This window comes from Oncorhynchus keta, chromosome 18 (genome assembly GCF_023373465.1).
Source record: "Oncorhynchus keta strain PuntledgeMale-10-30-2019 chromosome 18, Oket_V2, whole genome shotgun sequence".
Lineage (NCBI taxonomy): Eukaryota > Metazoa > Chordata > Actinopteri > Salmoniformes > Salmonidae > Oncorhynchus > Oncorhynchus keta.
The window spans coordinates 17,258,515-17,282,435 of NC_068438.1; the positions used below are offsets into that span (position 1 = coordinate 17,258,515).

Here is a 23,921-nt window from a genome sequence, read left to right on the forward strand (position 1 = left end):
TGTGACTGGGAAACCGTGTGTGTTAGTGACACTACACCCCCTCCCCTATAGGTGTGACTGGGAAACCATGTGTGTTAGTGACACTACACCCCCCCCTATAGGTGTGACTGGGAAACCATGTGTGTTAGTGACACTACACCCCCTCCCCTATAGGTGTGACTGGGAAACCATGTGTGTTAGTGACACTACACCCCCCCTATAGGTGTGACTGGGAAACCGTGTGTGTTAGTGACACTACACCCCCCCTATAGGTGTGACTGGGAAACCATGTGTGTTAGTGACACTACACCCCCTCCCTATAGGTGTGACTGGGAAACCATGTGTGTTAGTGACACTACACCCCCTCCCCCTATAGGTGTGACTGGGAAACCGTGTGTGTTAGTGACACTACACCCCCTCCCTATAGGTGTGACTGGGAAACCGTGTGTTAGTGACACTACACCCCCTCCCTATAGGTGTGACTGGGAAACCGTGTGTGTTAGTGACACTACACCCCCCTCCCCTATAGGTGTGACTGGGAAACCGTGTGTGTTAGTGACACTACACCCCCCCCCCCCTGTAGGTGTGACTGGGAAACCGTGTGTGTTAGTGACACTACACCCCCCCCCCTATAGGTGTGACTGGGAAACCGTGTGTGTTAGTGACACTACACCCCCCTCCCCTATAGGTGTGACTGGGAAACCGTGTGTGTTAGTGACACTACACCCCCTCCCTATAGGTGTGACTGGGAAACCGTGTGTGTTAGTGACACTACACCCCCCTCCCCCTATAGGTGTGACTGGGAAACCGTGTGTGTTAGTGACACTACACCCCCCCCCCTATAGGTGTGACTGGGAAACCGTGTGTGTTAGTGACACTACACCCCCCCTCCCCCTGTAGGTGTGACTGGGAAACCGTGTGTGTTAGTGACACTACACCCCCCCCCCTATAGGTGTGACTGGGAAACCGTGTGTGTTAGTGACACTACACCCCCCTCCCTATAGGTGTGACTGGTGACAAACTATAGGTGTGACTGTGTGTGTTAGTGACACTACACCCCCCCCCTATAGGTGTGACTGGGAAACCATGTGTGTTAGTGACACTACACCCCCCTCCCTATAGGTGTGACTGGGAAACCATGTGTGTTAGTGACACTACACCCCCCTCCCTATAGGTGTGACTGGGAAACCATGTGTGTTAGTGACACTACACCCCCCTCCCTATAGGTGTGACTGGGAAACCGTGTGTTAGTGACACTACACCCCTCCCTATAGGTGTGACTGGGAAACCATGTGTGTTAGTGACACTACACCCCCTCCCCTATAGGTGTGACTGGGAAACCATGTGTGTTAGTGACACTACACCCCCTCCCTATAGGTGTGACTGGGAAACCGTGTGTGTTAGTGACCCTCCCTATAGGTGTGACTGGGAAACCGTGTGTGTTAGTGACACTACACCCCCTCCCCCTATAGGTGTGACTGGGAAACCGTGTGTGTTAGTGACACTACACCCCCCTCCCTATAGGTGTGACTGGGAAACCGTGTGTGTTAGTGACACTACACCCCCCTCCCTATAGGTGTGACTGGGAAACCGTGTGTGTTAGTGACACTACACCCCCCTCCCTATAGGTGTGACTGGGAAACCGTGTGTGTTAGTGACACTACACCCCCCCCCCTATAGGTGTGACTGGGAAACCGTGTGTGTTAGTGACACTACACCCCCCTCCCCTATAGGTGTGACTGGGAAACCGTGTGTGTTAGTGACACTACACCCCCTCCCTATAGGTGTGACTGGGAAACCGTGTGTGTTAGTGACACTACACCCCCTCCCTATAGGTGTGACTGGGAAACCATGTGTGTTAGTGACACTACACCCCCCCCTATAGGTGTGACTGGGAAACCATGTGTGTTAGTGACACTACACCCCCCTCCCCTATAGGTGTGACTGGGAAACCGTGTGTGTTAGTGACACTACACCCCCCCTCCCTATAGGTGTGACTGGGAAACCGTGTGTGTTAGTGACACTACACCCCCTCCCTATAGGTGTGACTGGGAAACCATGTGTGTTAGTGACACTACACCCCCCCTATAGGTGTGACTGGGAAACCATGTGTGTTAGTGACACTACACCCCCTCCCCTATAGGTGTGACTGGGAAACCATGTGTGTTAGTGACACTACACCCCCTCCCCTATAGGTGTGACTGGGAAACCATGTGTGTTAGTGACACTACACCCCCCTCCCTATAGGTGTGACTGGGAAACCGTGTGTGTTAGTGACACTACACCCCCTCCCTATAGGTGTGACTGGGAAACCGTGTGTGTTAGTGACACTACACCCCCTCCCCTATAGGTGTGACTGGGAAACCGTGTGTGTTAGTGACACTACACCCCCTCCCCTATAGGTGTGACTGGGAAACCGTGTGTGTTAGTGACACTACACCCCCTCCCTATAGGTGTGACTGGGAAACCGTGTGTTAGTGACACTACACCCCTCCCTATAGGTGTGACTGGGAAACCATGTGTGTTTGTGACCCCCCCTACAGGTGTGACTGGGAAACCATGTGTGTTAGTGACACTACACCCCCTCCCCTATAGGTGTGACTGGGAAACCATGTGTGTTAGTGACACTACACCCCCCTCCCTATAGGTGTGACTGGGAAACCGTGTGTTAGTGACACTACACCCCCTCCCCTATAGGTGTGACTGGGAAACCGTGTGTGTTAGTGACACCCCCCCCCCTATAGGTGTGACTGGGAAACCATGTGTGTTAGTGACACTACACCCCTCCCTATAGGTGTGACTGGGAAACCGTGTGTGTTAGTGACACTACACCCCCCTCCCTATAGGTGTGACTGGGAAACCATGTGTGTTAGTGACACTACACCCCCCTCCCTATAGGTGTGACTGGGAAACCGTGTGTGTTAGTGACACTACACCCCCCCCTCCCTATAGGTGTGACTGGGAAACCGTGTGTGTTAGTGACACTCCCTATAGGTGTGACTGGGAAACCGTGTGTGTTAGTGACACCCCCCCCCCTATAGGTGTGACTGGGAAACCATGTGTGTTAGTGACACTACACCCCCCCCCCTATAGGTGTGACTGGGAAACCATGTGTGTTAGTGACACTACACCCCCCCCCTATAGGTGTGACTGGGAAACCATGTGTGTTAGTGACACTACACCCCCTCCCTATAGGTGTGACTGGGAAACCGTGTGTGTTAGTGACACTCCACCCCCTCCCCCTATAGGTGTGACTGGGAAACCGTGTGTGTTAGTGACACTACACCCCCCCTCCCTATAGGTGTGACTGGGAAACCGTGTGTGTTAGTGACACTACACCCCCCCCCTATAGGTGTGACTGGGAAACCGTGTGTGTTAGTGACACTACACCCCCCTCCCTATAGGTGTGACTGGGAAACCGTGTGTGTTAGTGACACTACACCCCCCCCCCCCTATAGGTGTGACTGGGAAACCGTGTGTGTTAGTGACACTACACCCCCCCCTATAGGTGTGACTGGGAAACCATGTGTGTTAGTGACACTACACCCCCCCTCCCCCTATAGGTGTGACTGGGAAACCATGTGTGTTAGTGACACTACACCCCCCCCTATAGGTGTGACTGGGAAACCATGTGTGTTAGTGACACTACACCCCCTCCCTATAGGTGTGACTGGGAAACCGTGTGTGTTAGTGACACTACACCCCCTCCCTATAGGTGTGACTGGGAAACCGTGTGTGTTAGTGACACTACACCCCCTCCCTATAGGTGTGACTGGGAAACCATGTGTGTTAGTGACACTACACCCCTCCCTATAGGTGTGACTGGGAAACCGTGTGTGTTAGTGACACTTCACCCCCTCCCTATAGGTGTGACTGGGAAACCGTGTGTGTTAGTGACACTACACCCCCTCCCCTATAGGTGTGACTGGGAAACCGTGTGTGTTAGTGACACTACACCCCTCCCTATAGGTGTGACTGGGAAACCGTGTGTGTTAGTGACACTACACCCCCCCCCCTATAGGTGTGACTGGGAAACCATGTGTGTTAGTGACACTACACCCCCTCCCTATAGGTGTGACTGGGAAACCGTGTGTTAGTGACACTACACCCCCTCCCTATAGGTGTGACTGGGAAACCGTGTGTGTTAGTGACACTACACCCCCTCCCTATAGGTGTGACTGGGAAACCGTGTGTGTTAGTGACACTACACCCCCCTCCCTATAGGTGTGACTGGGAAACCATGTGTGTTAGTGACACTACACCCCCTCCCTATAGGTGTGACTGGGAAACCATGTGTGTTAGTGACACTACACCCCCTCCCTATAGGTGTGACTGGGAAACCATGTGTGTTAGTGACACTACACCCCCCTCCCTATAGGTGTGACTGGGAAACCGTGTGTGTTAGTGACACTTCACCCCCTCCCTATAGGTGTGACTGGGAAACCATGTGTGTTAGTGACACTACACCCCCCTCCCTATAGGTGTGACTGGGAAACCGTGTGTGTTAGTGACACTACACCCCCTCCCTATAGGTGTGACTGGGAAACCGTGTGTGTTAGTGACACTACACCCCCTCCCTATAGGTGTGACTGGGAAACCGTGTGTGTTAGTGACACTACACCCCCTCCCCTATAGGTGTGACTGGGAAACCATGTGTGTTAGTGACACTACACCCCCTCCCTATAGGTGTGACTGGGAAACCATGTGTGTTAGTGACACTACACCCCCTCCCCTATAGGTGTGACTGGGAAACCATGTGTGTTAGTGACACTACACCCCCCCCTATAGGTGTGACTGGGAAACCATGTGTGTTAGTGACACTACACCCCCCCCTATAGGTGTGACTGGGAAACCATGTGTGTTAGTGACACTACACCCCCTCCCTATAGGTGTGACTGGGAAACCATGTGTGTTAGTGACACTACACCCCCTCCCTATAGGTGTGACTGGGAAACCGTGTGTGTTAGTGACACTACACCCCCCTCCCTATAGGTGTGACTGAAACCGTGTGTGTTAGTGACAAACCCCCTCCCCCTATAGGTGTGACTGGGAAACCGTGTGTTTAGTGACACTACACCCCCTCCCTATAGGTGTGACTGGGAAACCGTGTGTGTTAGTGACACTACACCCCCCCCTATAGGTGTGACTGGGAAACCGTGTGTGTTAGTGACACTACACCCCCTCCCTATAGGTGTGACTGGGAAACCATGTGTGTTAGTGACACTACACCCCCCCTATAGGTGTGACTGGGAAACCGTGTGTGTTAGTGACACTACACCCCCTCCCCCTATAGGTGTGACTGGGAAACCATGTGTGTTAGTGACACTTCACCCCCCTCCCTATAGGTGTGACTGGGAAACCATGTGTGTTAGTGACACTACACCCCCTCCCTATAGGTGTGACTGGGAAACCGTGTGTGTTAGTGACACTACACCCCCTCCCTATAGGTGTGACTGGGAAACCGTGTGTGTTAGTGACACTACACCCCCTCCCCTATAGGTGTGACTGGGAAACCGTGTGTGTTAGTGACACTACACCCCCTCCCTATAGGTGTGACTGGGAAACCGTGTGTGTTAGTGACACTACACCCCCCTATAGGTATGACTGGGAAACCATGTGTGTTAGTGACACTACACCCCCCTCCCTATAGGTGTGACTGGGAAACCATGTGTGTTAGTGACACTTCACCCCCCCCTATAGGTGTGACTGAAACCATGTGTGTTAGTGAAACCCCCTCCCTATAGGTGTGACTGGGAAACCATGTGTGTTAGTGACACTACACCCCCTCCCTATAGGTGTGACTGGGAAACCATGTGTGTTAGTGACACTACACCCCCCTCCCTATAGGTGTGACTGGGAAACCGTGTGTGTTAGTGACACTACACCCCCTCCCTATAGGTGTGACTGGGAAACCATGTGTGTTAGTGACACTACACCCCCCTCCCTATAGGTGTGACTGGGAAACCATGTGTGTTGTGACACTACACCCCCTTAGGTGTGACTGGGAAACATGTGTGTTAGTGACTACACCCCCCCCCCCCCTATAGGTGTGACTGGGAAACCATGTGTGTTAGTGACACCCCCTCCCTATAGGTGTGACTGGGAAACCGTGTGTGTTAGTGACACTACACCCCCTCCCTATAGGTGTGACTGGGAAACCGTGTGTGTTAGTGACACTACACCCCCCCTCCCTATAGGTGTGACTGGGAAACCGTGTGTGTTAGTGACACTACACCCCCTCCCTATAGGTGTGACTGGGAAACCGTGTGTGTTAGTGACACTACACCCCCTCCCTATAGGTGTGACTGGGAAACCGTGTGTGTTAGTGACACTACACCCCCTCCCCTATAGGTGTGACTGGGAAACCGTGTGTGTTAGTGACACTACACCCCCTCCCCTATAGGTGTGACTGGGAAACCGTGTGTGTTAGTGACACTACACCCCCCCCCTATAGGTGTGACTGGGAAACCATGTGTGTTAGTGACACTACACCCCCTCCCTATAGGTGTGACTGGGAAACCGTGTGTGTTAGTGACACTACACCCCCCTCCCTATATAGGTGTGACTGGGAAACCGTGTGTGTTAGTGACACTCACCCCCCCTCCCTATAGGTGTGACTGGGAAACCGTGTGTGTTAGTGACACTACACCCCCCTCCCTATAGGTGTGACTGGGAAACCGTGTGTGTTAGTGACACTACACCCCCCTCCCTATAGGTGTGACTGGGAAACCGTGTGTGTTAGTGACACTACACCCCCCTCCCTATAGGTGTGACTGGGAAACCGTGTGTGTTAGTGACACTACACCCCCCTCCCTATAGGTGTGACTGGGAAACCGTGTGTGTTAGTGACACTACACCCCCTCCCTATAGGTGTGACTGGGAAACCATGTGTGTTAGTGACACTACACCCCCTCCCTATAGGTGTGACTGGGAAACCGTGTGTGTTAGTGACACTACACCCCCTCCCCTATAGGTGTGACTGGGAAACCGTGTGTGTTAGTGACACTACACCCCCTCCCTATAGGTGTGACTGGGAAACCGTGTGTGTTAGTGACACTACACCCCCCCTATAGGTGTGACTGGGAAACCGTGTGTGTTAGTGACACTTCACCCCCCCTACAGGTGTGACTGGGAAACCGTGTGTGTTAGTGACACTACACCCCCTCCCTATAGGTGTGACTGGGAAACCATGTGTGTTAGTGACACTACACCCCTCCCTATAGGTGTGACTGGGAAACCGTGTGTGTTAGTGACACTACACCCCCCCCCCTATAGGTGTGACTGGGAAACCGTGTGTGTTAGTGACACTACACCCCCCTCCCTATAGGTGTGACTGGGAAACCGTGTGTGTTAGTGACACTTCACCCCCCCCCCCCCCTATAGGTGTGACTGGGAAACCATGTGTGTTAGTGACACTACACCCCCTCCCTATAGGTGTGACTGGGAAACCATGTGTGTTAGTGACACTACACCCCTCCCTATAGGTGTGACTGGACACTACACCCCCTCCCTATAGGTGTGACTGGGAAACCGTGTGTGTTAGTGACACTACACCCCCTCCCTATAGGTGTGACTGGGAAACCGTGTGTGTTAGTGACACTACACCCCCTCCCCTATAGGTGTGACTGGGAAACCGTGTGTGTTAGTGACACTACACCCCCTCCCTATAGGTGTGACTGGGAAACCATGTGTGTTAGTGACACTACACCCCCTCCCTATAGGTGTGACTGGGAAACCGTGTGTGTTAGTGACACTACACCCCCTCCCTATAGGTGTGACTGGGAAACCGTGTGTGTTAGTGACACTACACCCCCCTCCCTATAGGTGTGACTGGGAAACCGTGTGTGTTAGTTAGGTGACTGGGAAACGTGTGTGTTAGTGACACTTCACCCCCTCAGGTGTGACCCGTGTGTGTAGTGTGTGACTGGGAAACCGTGTGTGTTAGTGACACTACACCCCCTCCCCTATAGGTGTGACTGGGAAACCGTGTGTGTTAGTGACACTTCACCCCCCTATAGGTGTGACTGGGAAACCGTGTGTGTTAGTGACACTTCACCCCCTCCCTATAGGTGTGACTGGGAAACCGTGTGTGTTAGTGACACTTCACCCCCCTCCCTATAGGTGTGACTGGGAAACCGTGTGTGTTAGTGACACTACACCCCCTCCCTATAGGTGTGACTGGGAAACCGTGTGTGTTAGTGACACTACACCCCCTCCCTATAGGTGTGACTGGGAAACCGTGTGTGTTAGTGACACTACACCCCTCCCTATAGGTGTGACTGGGAAACCATGTGTGTTAGTGACACTACACCCCCTCCCCTATAGGTGTGACTGGGAAACCATGTGTGTGTGACACTACACCCCCCTCCCCTATAGTGACTGGGAAACCATGTGTGTTAGTGACACTACACCCCCCCCTATAGGTGTGACTGGGAAACCATGTGTGTTAGTGACACTACACCCCCCCCCTATAGGTGTGACTGGGAAACCATGTGTGTTAGTGACACTACACCCCCCTCCCTATAGGTGTGACTGGGAAACCGTGTGTGTTAGTGACACTACACCCCCCTCCCTATAGGTGTGACTGGGAAACCGTGTGTGTTAGTGACACTACACCCCCCTCCCTATAGGTGTGACTGGGAAACCGTGTGTGTTAGTGACACTACACCCCCTCCCTATAGGTGTGACTGGGAAACCATGTGTGTTAGTGACACTACACCCCCCTATAGGTGTGACCCTAGTGACACTACACCCCTCCCTATAGGTGTGACTGGGAAACCGTGTGTGTTAGTGACACTACACCCCCCTCCCTATAGGTGTGACTGGGAAACCGTGTGTGTTAGTGACACTACACCCCCCTCCCTATAGGTGTGACTGGGAAACCATGTGTGTTAGTGACACTACACCCCCCCTCCCTATAGGTGTGACTGGGAAACCGTGTGTGTTAGTGACACTACACCCCCCTCCCTATAGGTGTGACTGGGAAACCATGTGTGTTAGTGACACTACACCCCCCCCCCTATAGGTGTGACTGGGAAACCATGTGTGTTAGTGACACTACACCCCCTCCCTATAGGTGTGACTGGGAAACCATGTGTGTTAGTGACACTTCACCCCCCTCCCCTATAGGTGTGACTGGGAAACCGTGTGTGTTAGTGACACTACACCCCCCTCCCTATAGGTGTGACTGGGAAACCGTGTGTGTTAGTGACACTACACCCCCTCCCTATAGGTGTGACTGGGAAACCGTGTGTGTTAGTGACACTACACCCCCCTCCCTATAGGTGTGACTGGGAAACCGTGTGTGTTAGTGACACTCCCTATAGGTGTGACTGGGAAACCCCCCCTATAGGTGTGACTGGGAAACCATGTGTGTTAGTGACACTACACCCCCCCCCTATAGGTGTGACTGGGAAACCATGTGTGTTAGTGACACTACACCCCCCCCCCCCCTATAGGTGTGACTGGGAAACCATGTGTGTTAGTGACACTTCACCCCCTCCCTATAGGTGTGACTGGGAAACCATGTGTGTTAGTGACACTACACCCCCCCTATAGGTGTGACTGGGAAACCATGTGTGTTAGTGACACTACACCCCCTCCCTATAGGTGTGACTGGGAAACCGTGTGTGTTAGTGACACTACACCCCCTCCCCTATAGGTGTGACTGGGAAACCGTGTGTGTTAGTGACACTACACCCCCTCCCTATAGGTGTGACTGGGAAACCATGTGTGTTAGTGACACTACACCCCCTCCCTATAGGTGTGACTGGGAAACCGTGTGTGTTAGTGACACTACACCCCCTCCCTATAGGTGTGACTGGGAAACCGTGTGTGTTAGTGACACTACACCCCCTCCCTATAGGTGTGACTGGGAAACCATGTGTGTTAGTGACACTACACCCCCCTCCCTATAGGTGTGACTGGGAAACCATGTGTGTTAGTGACACTACACCCCCCTATAGGTGACTGGGAAACCATGTGTGTTAGTGACACTCACACCCCCCTATAGGTGTGACTGGGAAACCATGTGTGTTAGTGACACTACACCCCCCTCCCCCTATAGGTGTGACTGGGAAACCGTGTGTGTTAGTGACACTACACCCCCCTCCCCCTATAGGTGTGACTGGGAAACCGTGTGTGTTAGTGACACTACACCCCCCTCCCCCTATAGGTGTGACTGGGAAACCGTGTGTGTTAGTGACACTACACCCCCTCCCTATAGGTGTGACTGGGAAACCGTGTGTGTTAGTGACACTACACCCCCCCCCTATAGGTGTGACTGGGAAACCGTGTGTGTTAGTGACACTACACCCCCCCCCTATAGGTGTGACTGGGAAACCATGTGTGTTAGTGACACTACACCCCCCCCCCCTATAGGTGTGACTGGGAAACCAGGTGTGACTGAGAAACCGATGTGTGTTAGTGACACTACACCCCCTCCCTATAGGTGTGACTGGGAAACCATGTGTGTTAGTGACACTACACCCCCTCCCTATAGGTGTGACTGGGAAACCGTGTGTGTTAGTGACACTACACCCCTCCCTATAGGTGTGACTGGGAAACCGTGTGTGTTAGTGACACTACACCCCCTCCCTATAGGTGTGACTGGGAAACCGTGTGTGTTAGTGACACTACACCCCCCTCCCCTATAGGTGTGACTGGGAAACCGTGTGTGTTAGTGACACTACACCCCCCTCCCCTATAGGTGTGACTGGGAAACCATGTGTGTTAGTGACACTACACCCCCTTAGGTGTGACTGGGAAACGTGTGTGTTAGTGACACTACACCCCTCCCTATAGGTGTGACTGGGAAACCGTGTGTGTTAGTGACACTACACCCCCTCCCTATAGGTGTGACTGGGAAACCATGTGTGTTAGTGACACTACACCCCCTCCCTATAGGTGTGACTGGGAAACCATGTGTGTTAGTGACACTACACCCCCTCCCTATAGGTGTGACTGGGAAACCATGTGTGTTAGTGACCTACACCCCCTCCCTATAGGTGTGACTGGGAAACCATGTGTGTTAGTGACACTACACCCCCCTCCCTATAGGTGTGACTGGGAAACCATGTGTGTTAGTGACACTACACCCCCTCCCTATAGGTGTGACTGGGAAACCATGTGTGTTAGTGACACTACACCCCCCCTCCCTATAGGTGTGACTGAAACCGTGTGTGTTAGTGACACTACACCCCCTCCCTATAGGTGTGACTGGGAAACCGTGTGTGTTAGTGACACTACACCCCCTCCCTATAGGTGTGACTGGGAAACCATGTGTGTTAGTGACACTACACCCCCCCTATAGGTGTGACTGGGAAACCATGTGTGTTAGTGACACTACACCCCCCTCCCTATAGGTGTGACTGGGAAACCGTGTGTGTTAGTGACACTACACCCCCTCCCTATAGGTGTGACTGGGAAACCGTGTGTGTTAGTGACACTACACCCCCTCCCCTATAGGTGTGACTGGGAAACCATGTGTGAGTGACACTACACCCCCCCCTATAGGTGTGACTGGGAAACCGTGTGTGTTAGTGACACTACACCCCCTCCCTATAGGTGTGACTGGGAAACCGTGTGTGTTAGTGACACTACACCCCCTCCCTATAGGTGTGACTGGGAAACCATGTGTGTTAGTGACACTACACCCCCCTCCCTATAGGTGTGACTGGGAAACCGTGTGTGTTAGTGACACTACACCCCCTCCCTATAGGTGTGACTGGGAAACCGTGTGTGTTAGTGACACTACACCCCTCCCCTATAGGTGTGACTGGGAAACCGTGTGTGTTAGTGACACTACACCCCCCTCCCCTATAGGTGTGACTGGGAAACCATGTGTGTTAGTGACACTTCACCCCCTCCCTATAGGTGTGACTGGGAAACCGTGTGTGTTAGTGACACTACACCCCCCTATAGGTGTGACTGGGAAACCATGTGTGTTAGTGACACTACACCCCCCTCCCTATAGGTGTGACTGGGAAACCCCCACCCCCTCCCTATAGGTGTGACTGGGAAACCGTGTGTGTTAGTGACACTACACCCCCCCCCCTATAGGTGTGACTGGGAAACCATGTGTGTTAGTGACACTTCACCCCCTCCCTATAGGTGTGACTGGGAAACCATGTGTGTTAGTGACACTACACCCCCTCCCTATAGGTGTGACTGGGAAACCGTGTGTGTTAGTGACACTTCACCCCCCTCCCTATAGGTGTGACTGGGAAACCGTGTGTGTTAGTGACACTACACCCCCCTCCCCCTATAGGTGTGACTGGGAAACCGTGTGTGTTAGTGACACTACACCCCCCTCCCTATAGGTGTGACTGGGAAACCGTGTGTGTTAGTGACACTACACCCCCTCCCTATAGGTGTGACTGGGAAACCATGTGTGTTAGTGACACTACACCCCCCCCCCTATAGGTGTGACTGGGAAACCATGTGTGTTAGTGACACTACACCCCCTCCCTATAGGTGTGACTGGGAAACCATGTGTGTTAGTGACACTACACCCCCCCCCCTATAGGTGTGACTGGGAAACCATGTGTGTTAGTGACACTACACCCCCCTCCCTATAGGTGTGACTGGGAAACCATGTGTGTTAGTGACACTACACCCCCCTCCCCCTATAGGTGTGACTGGGAAACCGTGTGTTAGTGTCACCCCTCCCTATAGGTGTGACTGGGAAACCATGTGTGTTAGTGACACTACACCCCCCTAAAGGTGTGACTGGGAGACCATAGGTGTGACTGGGAAACCAGGTGTGACTGGGAGTGTGTGTTAGTGACACTACACCCCCCCCCTATAGGTGTGACTGGGAAACCATGTGTGTTAGTGACACTACACCCCCTCCCTATAGGTGTGACTGGGAAACCGTGTGTGTTAGTGACACTACACCCCCTCCCCTATAGGTGTGACTGGGAAACCGTGTGTGTTAGTGACACTTCACCCCCTCCCTATAGGTGTGACTGGGAAACCATGTGTGTTAGTGACACTACACCCCCTCCCTATAGGTGTGACTGGGAAACCGTGTGTGTTAGTGACACTACACCCCCTCCCTATAGGTGTGACTGGGAAACCATGTGTTAGTGACACTACACCCCCTCCCTATAGGTGTGACTGGGAAACCGTGTGTGTTAGTGACACTACACCCCCTCCCCTATAGGTGTGACTGGGAAACCATGTGTGTTAGTGACACTACACCCCCTCCCTATAGGTGTGACTGGGAAACCATGTGTGTTAGTGACACTACACCCCCTCCCTATAGGTGTGACTGGGAAACCAGTGACACTACACCCCCTCCCTATAGGTGTGACTGGGAAACCGTGTGTGTTAGTGACACTACACCCCCTCCCTATAGGTGTGACTGGGAAACCATGTGTGTTAGTGACACTACACCCCTCCCTATAGGTGTGACTGGGAAACCGTGTGTGTTAGTGACACTACACCCCCTCCCTATAGGTGTGACTGGGAAACCGTGTGTGTTAGTGACACTACACCCCCTCCCTATAGGTGTGACTGGGAAACCATGTGTGTTAGTGACACTACACCCCCCCTACAGGTGTGACTGGGAAACCATGTGTGTTAGTGACACTACACCCCCTCCCTATAGGTGTGACTGGGAAACCATGTGTGTTAGTGACACTACACCCCCCTCCCTATAGGTGTGACTGGGAAACCATGTGTGTTAGTGACACTACACCCCCCCCCCTATAGGTGTGACTGGGAAACCATGTGTGTTAGTGACACTACACCCCCCTCCCTATAGGTGTGACTGGGAAACCGTGTGTGTTAGTGACACTACACCCCCCTCCCTATAGGTGTGACTGGGAAACCGTGTGTGTTAGTGACACTACACCCCCTCCCTATAGGTGTGACTGGGAAACCGTGTGTGTTAGTGACACTACACCCCCTCCCTATAGGTGTGACTGGGAAACCATGTGTGTTAGTGACACTACACCCCCTCCCTATAGGTGTGACTGGGAAACCGTGTGTGTTAGTGACACTACACCCCCCTCCCTATAGGTGTGACTGGGAAACCGTGTGTGTTAGTGACACTACACCCCCTCCCTATAGGTGTGACTGGGAAACCATGTGTGTTAGTGACACTTCACCCCCCTCCCTATAGGTGTGACTGGGAAACCATGTGTGTTAGTGACACTACACCCCCCTCCCTATAGGTGTGACTGGGAAACCATGTGTGTTAGTGACACTACCCCCCTCCCTATAGGTGTGACTGGGAAACCATGTGTGTTAGTGACACTACACCCCCCTCCCTATAGGTGTGACTGGGAAACCGTGTGTGTTAGTGACACTACACCCCCCTCCCTATAGGTGTGACTGGGAAACCGTGTGTGTTAGTGACACTACACCCCCCTCCCTATAGGTGTGACTGGGAAACCATGTGTGTTAGTGACACTACACCCCCTCCCTATAGGTGTGACTGGGAAACCATGTGTGTTAGTGACACTACACCCCCTCCCTATAGGTGTGACTGGGAAACCGTGTGTGTTAGTGACACTACACCCCCCTACCCCCCTCCCCCTCCCTATAGGTGTGACTGGGAAACCGTGTGTGTTAGTGACACTACACCCCCTCCCTATAGGTGTGACTGGGAAACCGTGTGTGTTAGTGACACTACACCCCCTCCCTATAGGTGTGACTGGGAAACCGTGTGTGTTAGTGACACTTCACCCCCTCCCTATAGGTGTGACTGGGAAACCGTGTGTGTTAGTGACACACCCCCCTCCCTATAGGTGTGACTGGGAAACCATGTGTGTTAGTGACACTACACCCCCCTCCCCCCGTGTGTGTTAGTGACACTTCACCCCCTCCCTATAGGTGTGACTGGGAAACCGTGTGTGTTAGTGACACTACACCCCTCCCTATAGGTGTGACTGGGAAACCATGTGTGTTAGTGACACTACACCCCCTCCCTATAGGTGTGACTGGGAAACCATGTGTGTTAGTGACACTACACCCCCCCCTCCCCTATAGGTGTGACTGGGAAACCATGTGTGTTAGTGACACTACACCCCCTCCCTATAGGTGTGACTGGGAAACCATGTGTGTTAGTGACACTACACCCCCCCTATAGGTGTGACTGGGAAACCATGTGTGTTAGTGACACTACACCCCCTCCCTATAGGTGTGACTGGGAAACCGTGTGTGTTAGTGACACTACACCCCCTCCCTATAGGTGTGACTGGGAAACCATGTGTGTTAGTGACACTACACCCCCTCCCTATAGGTGTGACTGGGAAACCATGTGTGTTAGTGACACTACACCCCCCCTATAGGTGTGACTGGGAAACCGTGTGTGTTAGTGACACTACACCCCTCCCGGTGTGACTGGGAAACCATGTGTGTTAGTGACACCCCTATAGGTGTGACTGGGAAACCATGTGTGTTAGTGACACTACACCCCCTCCCTATAGGTGTGACTGGGAAACCATGTGTGTTAGTGACACTACACCCCCTCCCTATAGGTGTGACTGGGAAACCATGTGTGTTAGTGACACTACACCCCCTCCCTATAGGTGTGACTGGGAAACCGTGTGTGTTAGTGACACTACACCCCCTCCCTATAGGTGTGACTGGGAAACCGTGTGTGTTAGTGACACTACACCCCCTCCCTATAGGTGTGACTGGGAAACCGTGTGTGTTAGTGACACTACACCCCCTCCCTATAGGTGTGACTGGGAAACCATGTGTGTTAGTGACACTACACCCCCTCCCTATAGGTGTGACTGGGAAACCGTGTGTGTTAGTGACACTACACCCCCCTATAGGTGTGACTGGGAAACCGTGTGTGTTAGTGACACTACACCCCCCTCCCCTATAGGTGTGACTGGGAAACCATGTGTGTTAGTGACACTACACCCCCCCCCCTATAGGTGTGACTGGGAAACCATGTGTGTTAGTGACACTACACCCCCTCCCTATAGGTGTGACTGGGAAACCATGTGTGTTAGTGACACTACACCCCCTCCCTATAGGTGTGACTGGGAAACCATGTGTGTTAGTGACACTACACCCCCCTCCCTATAGGTGTGACTGGGAAACCGTGTGTGTTAGTGACACTACACCCCCCCCTATAGGTGTGACTGGGAAACCGTGTGTGTTAGTGACACTACACCCCCTCCCTATAGGTGTGACTGGGAAACCGTGTGTGTTAGTGACACTTCACCCCCTCCCTATAGGTGTGACTGGGAAACCGTGTGTGTTAGTGACACTACACCCCTCCCTATAGGTGTGACTGGGAAACCATGTGTGTTAGTGACACTACACCCCCCTCCCTATAGGTGTGACTGGGAAACCGTGTGTGTTAGTGACACTACACACCCCCCCCTATAGGTGTGACTGGGAAACCGTGTGTGTTAGTGACACTACACCCCCTCCCTATAGGTGTGACTGGGAAACCGTGTGTGTTAGTGACACTACACCCCCCTATAGGTGTGACTGGGAAACCATGTGTGTTAGTGACACTACACCCCCCTCCCTATAGGTGTGACTGGGAAACCGTGTGTGTTAGTGACACTACACCCCCCTCCCTATAGGTGTGACTGGGAAACCATGTGTGTTAGTGACACTACACCCCCTCCCTATAGGTGTGACTGGGAAACCATGTGTGTTAGTGACACTACACCCCCTCCCTATAGGTGTGACTGGGAAACCGTGTGTGTTAGTGACACTACACCCCCTCCCTATAGGTGTGACTGGGAAACCGTGTGTGTTAGTGACACTACACCCCTCCCTATAGGTGTGACTGGGAAACCCCTACACCCCTCCCTATAGGTGTGACTGGGAAACCATGTGTGTGTTAGTGACACTACACCCCCTCCCTATAGGTGTGACTGGGAAACCGTGTGTGTTAGTGACACTACACCCCCCCCTATAGGTGTGACTGGGAAACCGTGTGTGTTAGTGACACTTCACCCCCTCCCTATAGGTGTGACTGGGAAACCGTGTGTGTTAGTGACACTTCACCCCCCTCCCTATAGGTGTGACTGAAACTGGTGAACCCCCTCCCACAGGTGTGACTGGGAAACCGTGTGTGTTAGTGACACTACACCCCCTCCCTATAGGTGTGACTGGGAAACCGTGTGTGTTAGTGACACTTCACCCCTCCCTATAGGTGTGACTGGGAAACCGTGTGTGTTAGTGACACTACACCCCCTCCCTATAGGTGTGACTGGGAAACCGTGTGTGTTAGTGACACTTCACCCCCCTCCCTATAGGTGTGACTGAGAAACCGTGTAGTTAGTGTAGGTGTGACTGGGAAACCATGTGTGTTAGTGACACTACACCCCTCCCTATAGGTGTGACTGGGAAACCATGTGTGTTAGTGACACTACACCCCCTCCCCTATAGGTGTGACTGGGAAACCATGTGTGTTAGTGACACTACACCCCCTCCCTATAGGTGTGACTGGGAAACCGTGTGTGTTAGTGACACTACACCCCCTCCCCTATAGGTGTGACTGGGAAACCATGTGTGTTAGTGACACTACACCCCTCCCTATAGGTGTGACTGGGAAACCGTGTGTGTTAGTGACACTACACCCCCTCCCTATAGGTGTGACTGGGAAACCGTGTGTGTTAGTGACACTACACCCCCTCCCTATAGGTGTGACTGGGAAACCGTGTGTGTTAGTGACACTACACCCCTCCCTATAGGTGTGACTGGGAAACCGTGTGTGTTAGTGACACTACACCCCCCTATCGGTGACTGGGAAACCATGTGTGTTAGTGACACACCCCCCCTATAGGGTGACTGGGAAAGCGTGTGTGTTAGTGACACTACACCCCCTCCCTATAGGTGTGACTGGGAAACCGTGTGTGTTAGTGACACTACACCCCCTCCCTATAGGTGTGACTGGGAAACCATGTGTGTTAGTGACACTACACCCCTCCCTATAGGTGTGACTGGGAAACCATGTGTGTTAGTGACACTACACCCCCTCCCTATAGGTGTGACTGGGAAACCGTGTGTGTTAGTGACACTACACCCCCTCCCTATAGGTGTGACTGGGAAACCGTGTGTGTTAGTGACACTACACCCCTCCCTATAGGTGTGACTGGGAAACCGCGTGTGTTAGTGACACTTCACCCCCCTACAGGTGTGACTGGGAAACCATGTGTGTTAGTGACACCACCCCCCCCTATAGGTGTGACTGGGAAACCGTGTGTGTTAGTGACACTACACCCCCCTCCCCTATAGGTGTGACTGGGAAACCGTGTGTGTTAGTGACACTACACCCCTAAAGGTGTGACTGGGAGACCATGTGTGTTAGTGACACTACACCCCCCTACAGGTGTGACTGGGAGACTATGTGTGTTAGTGACACTACACCCCCTCCCTATAGGTGTGACTGGGAAACCATGTGTGTTAGTGACCCCCCCTATAGGTGTGACTGGGAAACCGTGTGTGTTAGTGACACTACACCCCCTCCCTATAGGTGTGACTGGGAAACCATGTGTGTTAGTGACACTACACCCCCCTCCCTATAGGTGTGACTGGGAAACCATGTGTGTTAGTGACACTACACCCCCCTGCCTATAGGTGTGACTGGGAAACCGTGTGTGTTAGTGACACTACACCCCCCTCCCTATAGGTGTGACTGGGAAACCGTGTGTGTTAGTGACACTACACCCCTCCCCTATAGGTGTGACTGGGAAACCGTGTGTGTTAGTGACACTACACCCCCCTCCCTATAGGTGTGACTGGGAAACCGTGTGTGTTAGTGACACTACACCCCCCTCCCTATAGGTGTGACTGGGAAACCGTGTGTGTTAGTGACACTACACCCCCCTCCCTATAGGTGTGACTGGGAAACCATGTGTGTTAGTGACACTACACCCCACTATAGGTGTGACTGGGAAACCATGTGTGTTAGTGACACTACACCCCACTATAGGTGTGACTGGGAAACCATGTGTGTTAGTGACACTACACCCCACTATAGGTGTGACTGGGAAACCATGTGTGTTAGTGACACTACACCCCACTATAGGTGTGACTGGGAAACCATGTGTGTTAGTGACACTACACCCCCCTCCCTATAGGTGTGACTGGGAAACCGTGTGTGTTAGTGACACTACACCCCCCTATAGGTATGACTGGGAAACCATGTGTGTTAGTGACACCACACCCCACTATAGGTGTGACTGGGAAACCGTGTGTGTTAGTGACACTACACCCCCCTCCCTATAGGTGTGACTGGGAAACCGTGTGTGTTAGTGACACTACACCCCCCTCCCTATAGGTGTGACTGGGAAACCGTGTGTGTTAGTGACACCACACCCCACTATAGGTGTGACTGGGAAACCATGTGTGTTAGTGACACCACCCCCCCCTATAGGTGTGACTGGGAAACCATGTGTGTTAGTGACACCACACCCCCACTATAGGTGTGACTGGGAAACCATGTGTGTTAGTGACACCACACCCCACTATAGGTGTGACTGGGAAACCATGTGTTAGTGACACTACACCCCCTCCCTATAGGTGTGACTGGGAAACCATGTGTGTTAGTGACACTACACCCCCTCCCTATAGGTGTGACTGGGAAACCGTGTGTGTTAGTGACACCACACCCCCCCTCCCTATAGGTGTGACTGGGAAACCATGTGTGTTAGTGACACTACACCCCTCCCTATAGGTGTGACTGGGAAACCATGTGTGTTAGTGACACTACACCCCCTCCCTATAGGTGTGACTGGGAAACCGTGTGTGTTAGTGACACTACACCCCTCCCTATAGGTATGACTGGGAAACCATGTGTGTTAGTGACACCACACCCCACTATAGGTGTGACTGGGAAACCATGTGTGTTAGTGACACTACACCCCCTCCCTATAGGTGTGACTGGGAAACCATGTGTGTTAGTGACACTACACCCCCTCCCTATAGGTGTGACTGGGAAACCGTGTGTGTTAGTGACACTACACCCCTCCCTATAGGTGTGACTGGGAAACCATGTGTGTTAGTGACACCACACCCCACTATAGGTGTGACTGGGAAACCATGTGTGTTAGTGACACACACCCCACTATAGGTGTGACTGGGAAACCGTGTGTGTTAGTGACACCACACCCCCTATAGGTGTGACTGGGAAACCATGTGTGTTAGTGACACCACACCCCACTATAGGTGTGACTGGGAAACCGTGTGTGTTAGTGACACTACACCCCTCCCTATAGGTGTGACTGGGAAACCGTGTGTGTTAGTGACACCACACCCCCACTATAGGTGTGACTGGGAAACCATGTGTGTTAGTGACACCACACCCCACTATAGGTGTGACTGGGAAACCATGTGTGTTAGTGACACCACACCCCACTATAGGTGTGACTGGGAAACCATGTGTGTTAGTGACACCACACCCCACTATAGGTGTGACTGGGAAACCATGTGTGTTAGTGACACTACACCCCCTCCCTATAGGTGTGACTGGGAAACCATGTGTGTTAGTGACACTTCACCCCTCCCCTATAGGTGACTGGGAAACCATGGTGAGTGACACTACACCCCTCCCTATAGGTGTGACTTAGTGACACTACACCCCCTCCCTATAGGTGTGACTGGGAAACCATGTGTGTTAGTGACACTACACCCCCCTCCCCTATAGGTGTGACTGGGAAACCATGTGTGTTAGTGACACTACACCCCCCTCCCTATAGGTGTGACTGGGAAACCATGTGTGTTAGTGACACTACACCCCCCCCCCCCTATAGGTATGACTGGGAAACCATGTGTGTTAGTGACACTACACCCCCTCCCCCTATAGGTGTGACTGGGAAACCGTGTGTGTTAGTGACACTTCACCCCCCCTATAGGTGTGACTGGGAAACCATGTGTGTTAGTGACACTACACCCCCCTCCCCTATAGGTATGACTGGGAAACCATGTGTGTTAGTAACACTACACCCCCCCTACAGGTGTGACTGGGAAACCATGTGTGTTAGTGACACTACACCCCCCCTCCCCCTATAGGTGTGACTGGGAAACCGTGTGTGTTAGTGACACTACACCCCCCTCCCCCTATAGGTGTGACTGGGAAACCGTGTGTGTTAGTGACACTACACCCCCCTAAAGGTGTGACTGGGAGACCATGTGTGTTAGTGACACTACACCCCCCTACAGGTGTGACTGGGAGACTATGTGTGTTAGTGACACTACACCCCCCTTCCCCTATAGGTGTGACTGGGAAACCATGTGTGTTAGTGACACTACACCCCCCCCTATAGGTGTGACTGGGAAACCGTGTGTGTTAGTGACACTACACCCCCTCCCTATAGGTGTGACTGGGAAACCATGTGTGTTAGTGACACTACACCCCCTCCCTATAGGTGTGACTGGGAAACCATGTGTGTTAGTGACACTACACCCCTGCCTATAGGTGTGACTGGGAAACCGTGTGTGTTAGTGACACTACACCCCTCCCTATAGGTGTGACTGGGAAACCGTGTGTGTTAGTGACACTACACCCCCCCCCTATAGGTGTGACTGAGAAACCGTGTGTGTTAGTGACACTACACCCCCCTCCCTATAGGTGTGACTGGGAAACCGTGTGTGTTAGTGACACTACACCCCCCTCCCTATAGGTGTGACTGGGAAACCGTGTGTGTTAGTGACACTACACCCCCCTCCCTATAGGTGTGACTGGGAAACCATGTGTGTTAGTGACACTACACCCCACTATAGGTGTGACTGGGAAACCATGTGTGTTAGTGACACTACACCCCACTATAGGTGTGACTGGGAAACCATGTGTGTTAGTGACACTACACCCCACTATAGGTGTGACTGGGAAACCATGTGTGTTAGTGACACTACACCCCACTATAGGTGTGACTGGGAAACCATGTGTGTTAGTGACACTACACCCCCCTCCCTATAGGTGTGACTGGGAAACCGTGTGTGTTAGTGACACTACACCCCCCCTCCCTATAGGTGTGACTGGGAAACCATGTGTGTTAGTGACACTACACCCCCCTCCCTATAGGTGTGACTGGGAAACCGTGTGTGTTAGTGACACTACACCCCCCTCCCTATAGGTGTGACTGGGAAACCGTGTGTGTTAGTGACACTACACCCCCCTCCCTATAGGTGTGACTGGGAAACCGTGTGTGTTAGTGACACCACACCCCACTATAGGTGTGACTGGGAAACCATGTGTGTTAGTGACACCACACCCCACTATAGGTGTGACTGGGAAACCATGTGTGTTAGTGACACCACACCCCACTATAGGTGTGACTGGGAAACCATGTGTGTTAGTGACACCACACCCCACTATAGGTGTGACTGGGAAACCATGTGTGTTAGTGACACTACACCCCCCCCTCCCTATAGGTGTGACTGGGAAACCGTGTGTGTTAGTGACACTTCACCCCCCCCCTATAGGTATGACTGGGAAACCGTGTGTGTTAGTGACACCACACCCCCTCCCTATAGGTGTGACTGGGAAACCATGTGTGTTAGTGACACTACACCCCTCCCTATAGGTGTGACTGGGAAACCATGTGTGTTAGTGACACTACACCCCCTCCCTATAGGTGTGACTGGGAAACCGTGTGTGTTAGTGACACCACACCCCTCCCTATAGGTGTGACTGGGAAACCATGTGTGTTAGTGACACCACACCCCACTATAGGTGTGACTGGGAAACCATGTGTGTTAGTGACACTACACCCCCTCCCTATAGGTGTGACTGGGAAACCATGTGTGTTAGTGACACTACACCCCCTCCCTATAGGTGTGACTGGGAAACCGTGTGTGTTAGTGACACCACACCCCCTCCCTATAGGTGTGACTGGGAAACCATGTGTGTTAGTGACACTACACCCCCTCCCTATAGGTGACTGGGAAACCATGTGTGTTAGTGACACCACACCCCACTATAGGTGTGACTGGGAAACCATGTGTGTTAGTGACACCACACCCCACTATAGGTGTGACTGGGAAACCGTGTGTGTTAGTGACACCACACCCCACTATAGGTGTGACTGGGAAACCATGTGTGTTAGTGACACCACACCCCACTATAGGTGTGACTGGGAAACCGTGTGTGTTAGTGACACTACACCCCCCTCCCTATAGGTGTGACTGGGAAACCGTGTGTGTTAGTGACACCACACCCCACTATAGGTGTGACTGGGAAACCATGTGTGTTAGTGACACCACACCCCACTATAGGTGTGACTGGGAAACCATGTGTGTTAGTGACACCACACCCCACTATAGGTGTGACTGGGAAACCATGTGTGTTAGTGACACCACACCCCACTATAGGTGTGACTGGGAAACCATGTGTGTTAGTGACACCACACCCCACTATAGGTGTGACTGGGAAACCATGTGTGTTAGTGACACTACACCCCCCTCCCTATAGGTGTGACTGGGAAACCATGTGTGTTAGTGACACTTCACCCCCCCCCCTATAGGTGTGACTGGGAAACCATGTGTGTTAGTGACACTTCACCCCCTCCCTATAGGTGTGACTGGGAAACCATGTGTGTTAGTGACACTTCACCCCCCTCCCTATAGGTGTGACTGGGAAACCATGTGTGTTAGTGACACTACACCCCCCTCCCCTATAGGTATGACTGGGAAACCATGTGTGTTAGTGACACTACACCCCTCCCTATAGGTGTGACTGGGAAACCATGTGTGTTAGTGACACTACACCCCCCTCCCCTATAGGTATGACTGGGAAACCATGTGTGTTAGTGACACTACACCCCCCCCCTATAGGTGTGACTGGGAAACCGTGTGTGTTAGTGACACTTCACCCCCCTCCCTATAGGTGTGACTGGGAAACCATGTGTGTTAGTGACACTACACCCCTCCCCCTCCCCTATAGGTGTGACTGGGAAACCGTGTGTGTTAGTGACACTACACCCCTATAGGTATGACTGGGAAACCATGTGTGTTAG

At 52.6% G+C, this 23,921-nt stretch overlaps 1 protein-coding gene and 1 long non-coding RNA gene across 6 annotated transcripts in view; both read left to right on the top strand.

Moving 5' to 3' along the window:
• LOC118397376 (DCN1-like protein 5) overlaps window positions 1–23,921 on the top strand; it is a 38,814-nt gene that overhangs the window by 11,468 nt on the left and 3,425 nt on the right. The window lies entirely within an intron of this gene.
• LOC127908660 (uncharacterized) lies at window positions 7,271–23,840 on the top strand. 5 transcript variants are annotated; one of them, XR_008067902.1, is made up of 7 exons: window positions 7,271–7,306; window positions 8,049–8,100; window positions 8,506–8,609; window positions 12,142–12,247; window positions 21,484–22,188; window positions 23,481–23,532; window positions 23,740–23,840. It is a non-coding gene; the product is annotated as an uncharacterized LOC127908660 (long non-coding RNA). The 5 variants fall into 5 exon arrangements; XR_008067900.1 differs by lacking the exons at window positions 7,271–7,306; window positions 8,049–8,100; window positions 8,506–8,609; window positions 12,142–12,247 and adding exons at window positions 18,656–19,046; window positions 23,034–23,181 and having other exon boundaries at window positions 21,536–22,092; XR_008067898.1 differs by lacking the exons at window positions 7,271–7,306; window positions 8,049–8,100; window positions 8,506–8,609; window positions 12,142–12,247 and adding an exon at window positions 18,656–19,046 and having other exon boundaries at window positions 21,536–22,188.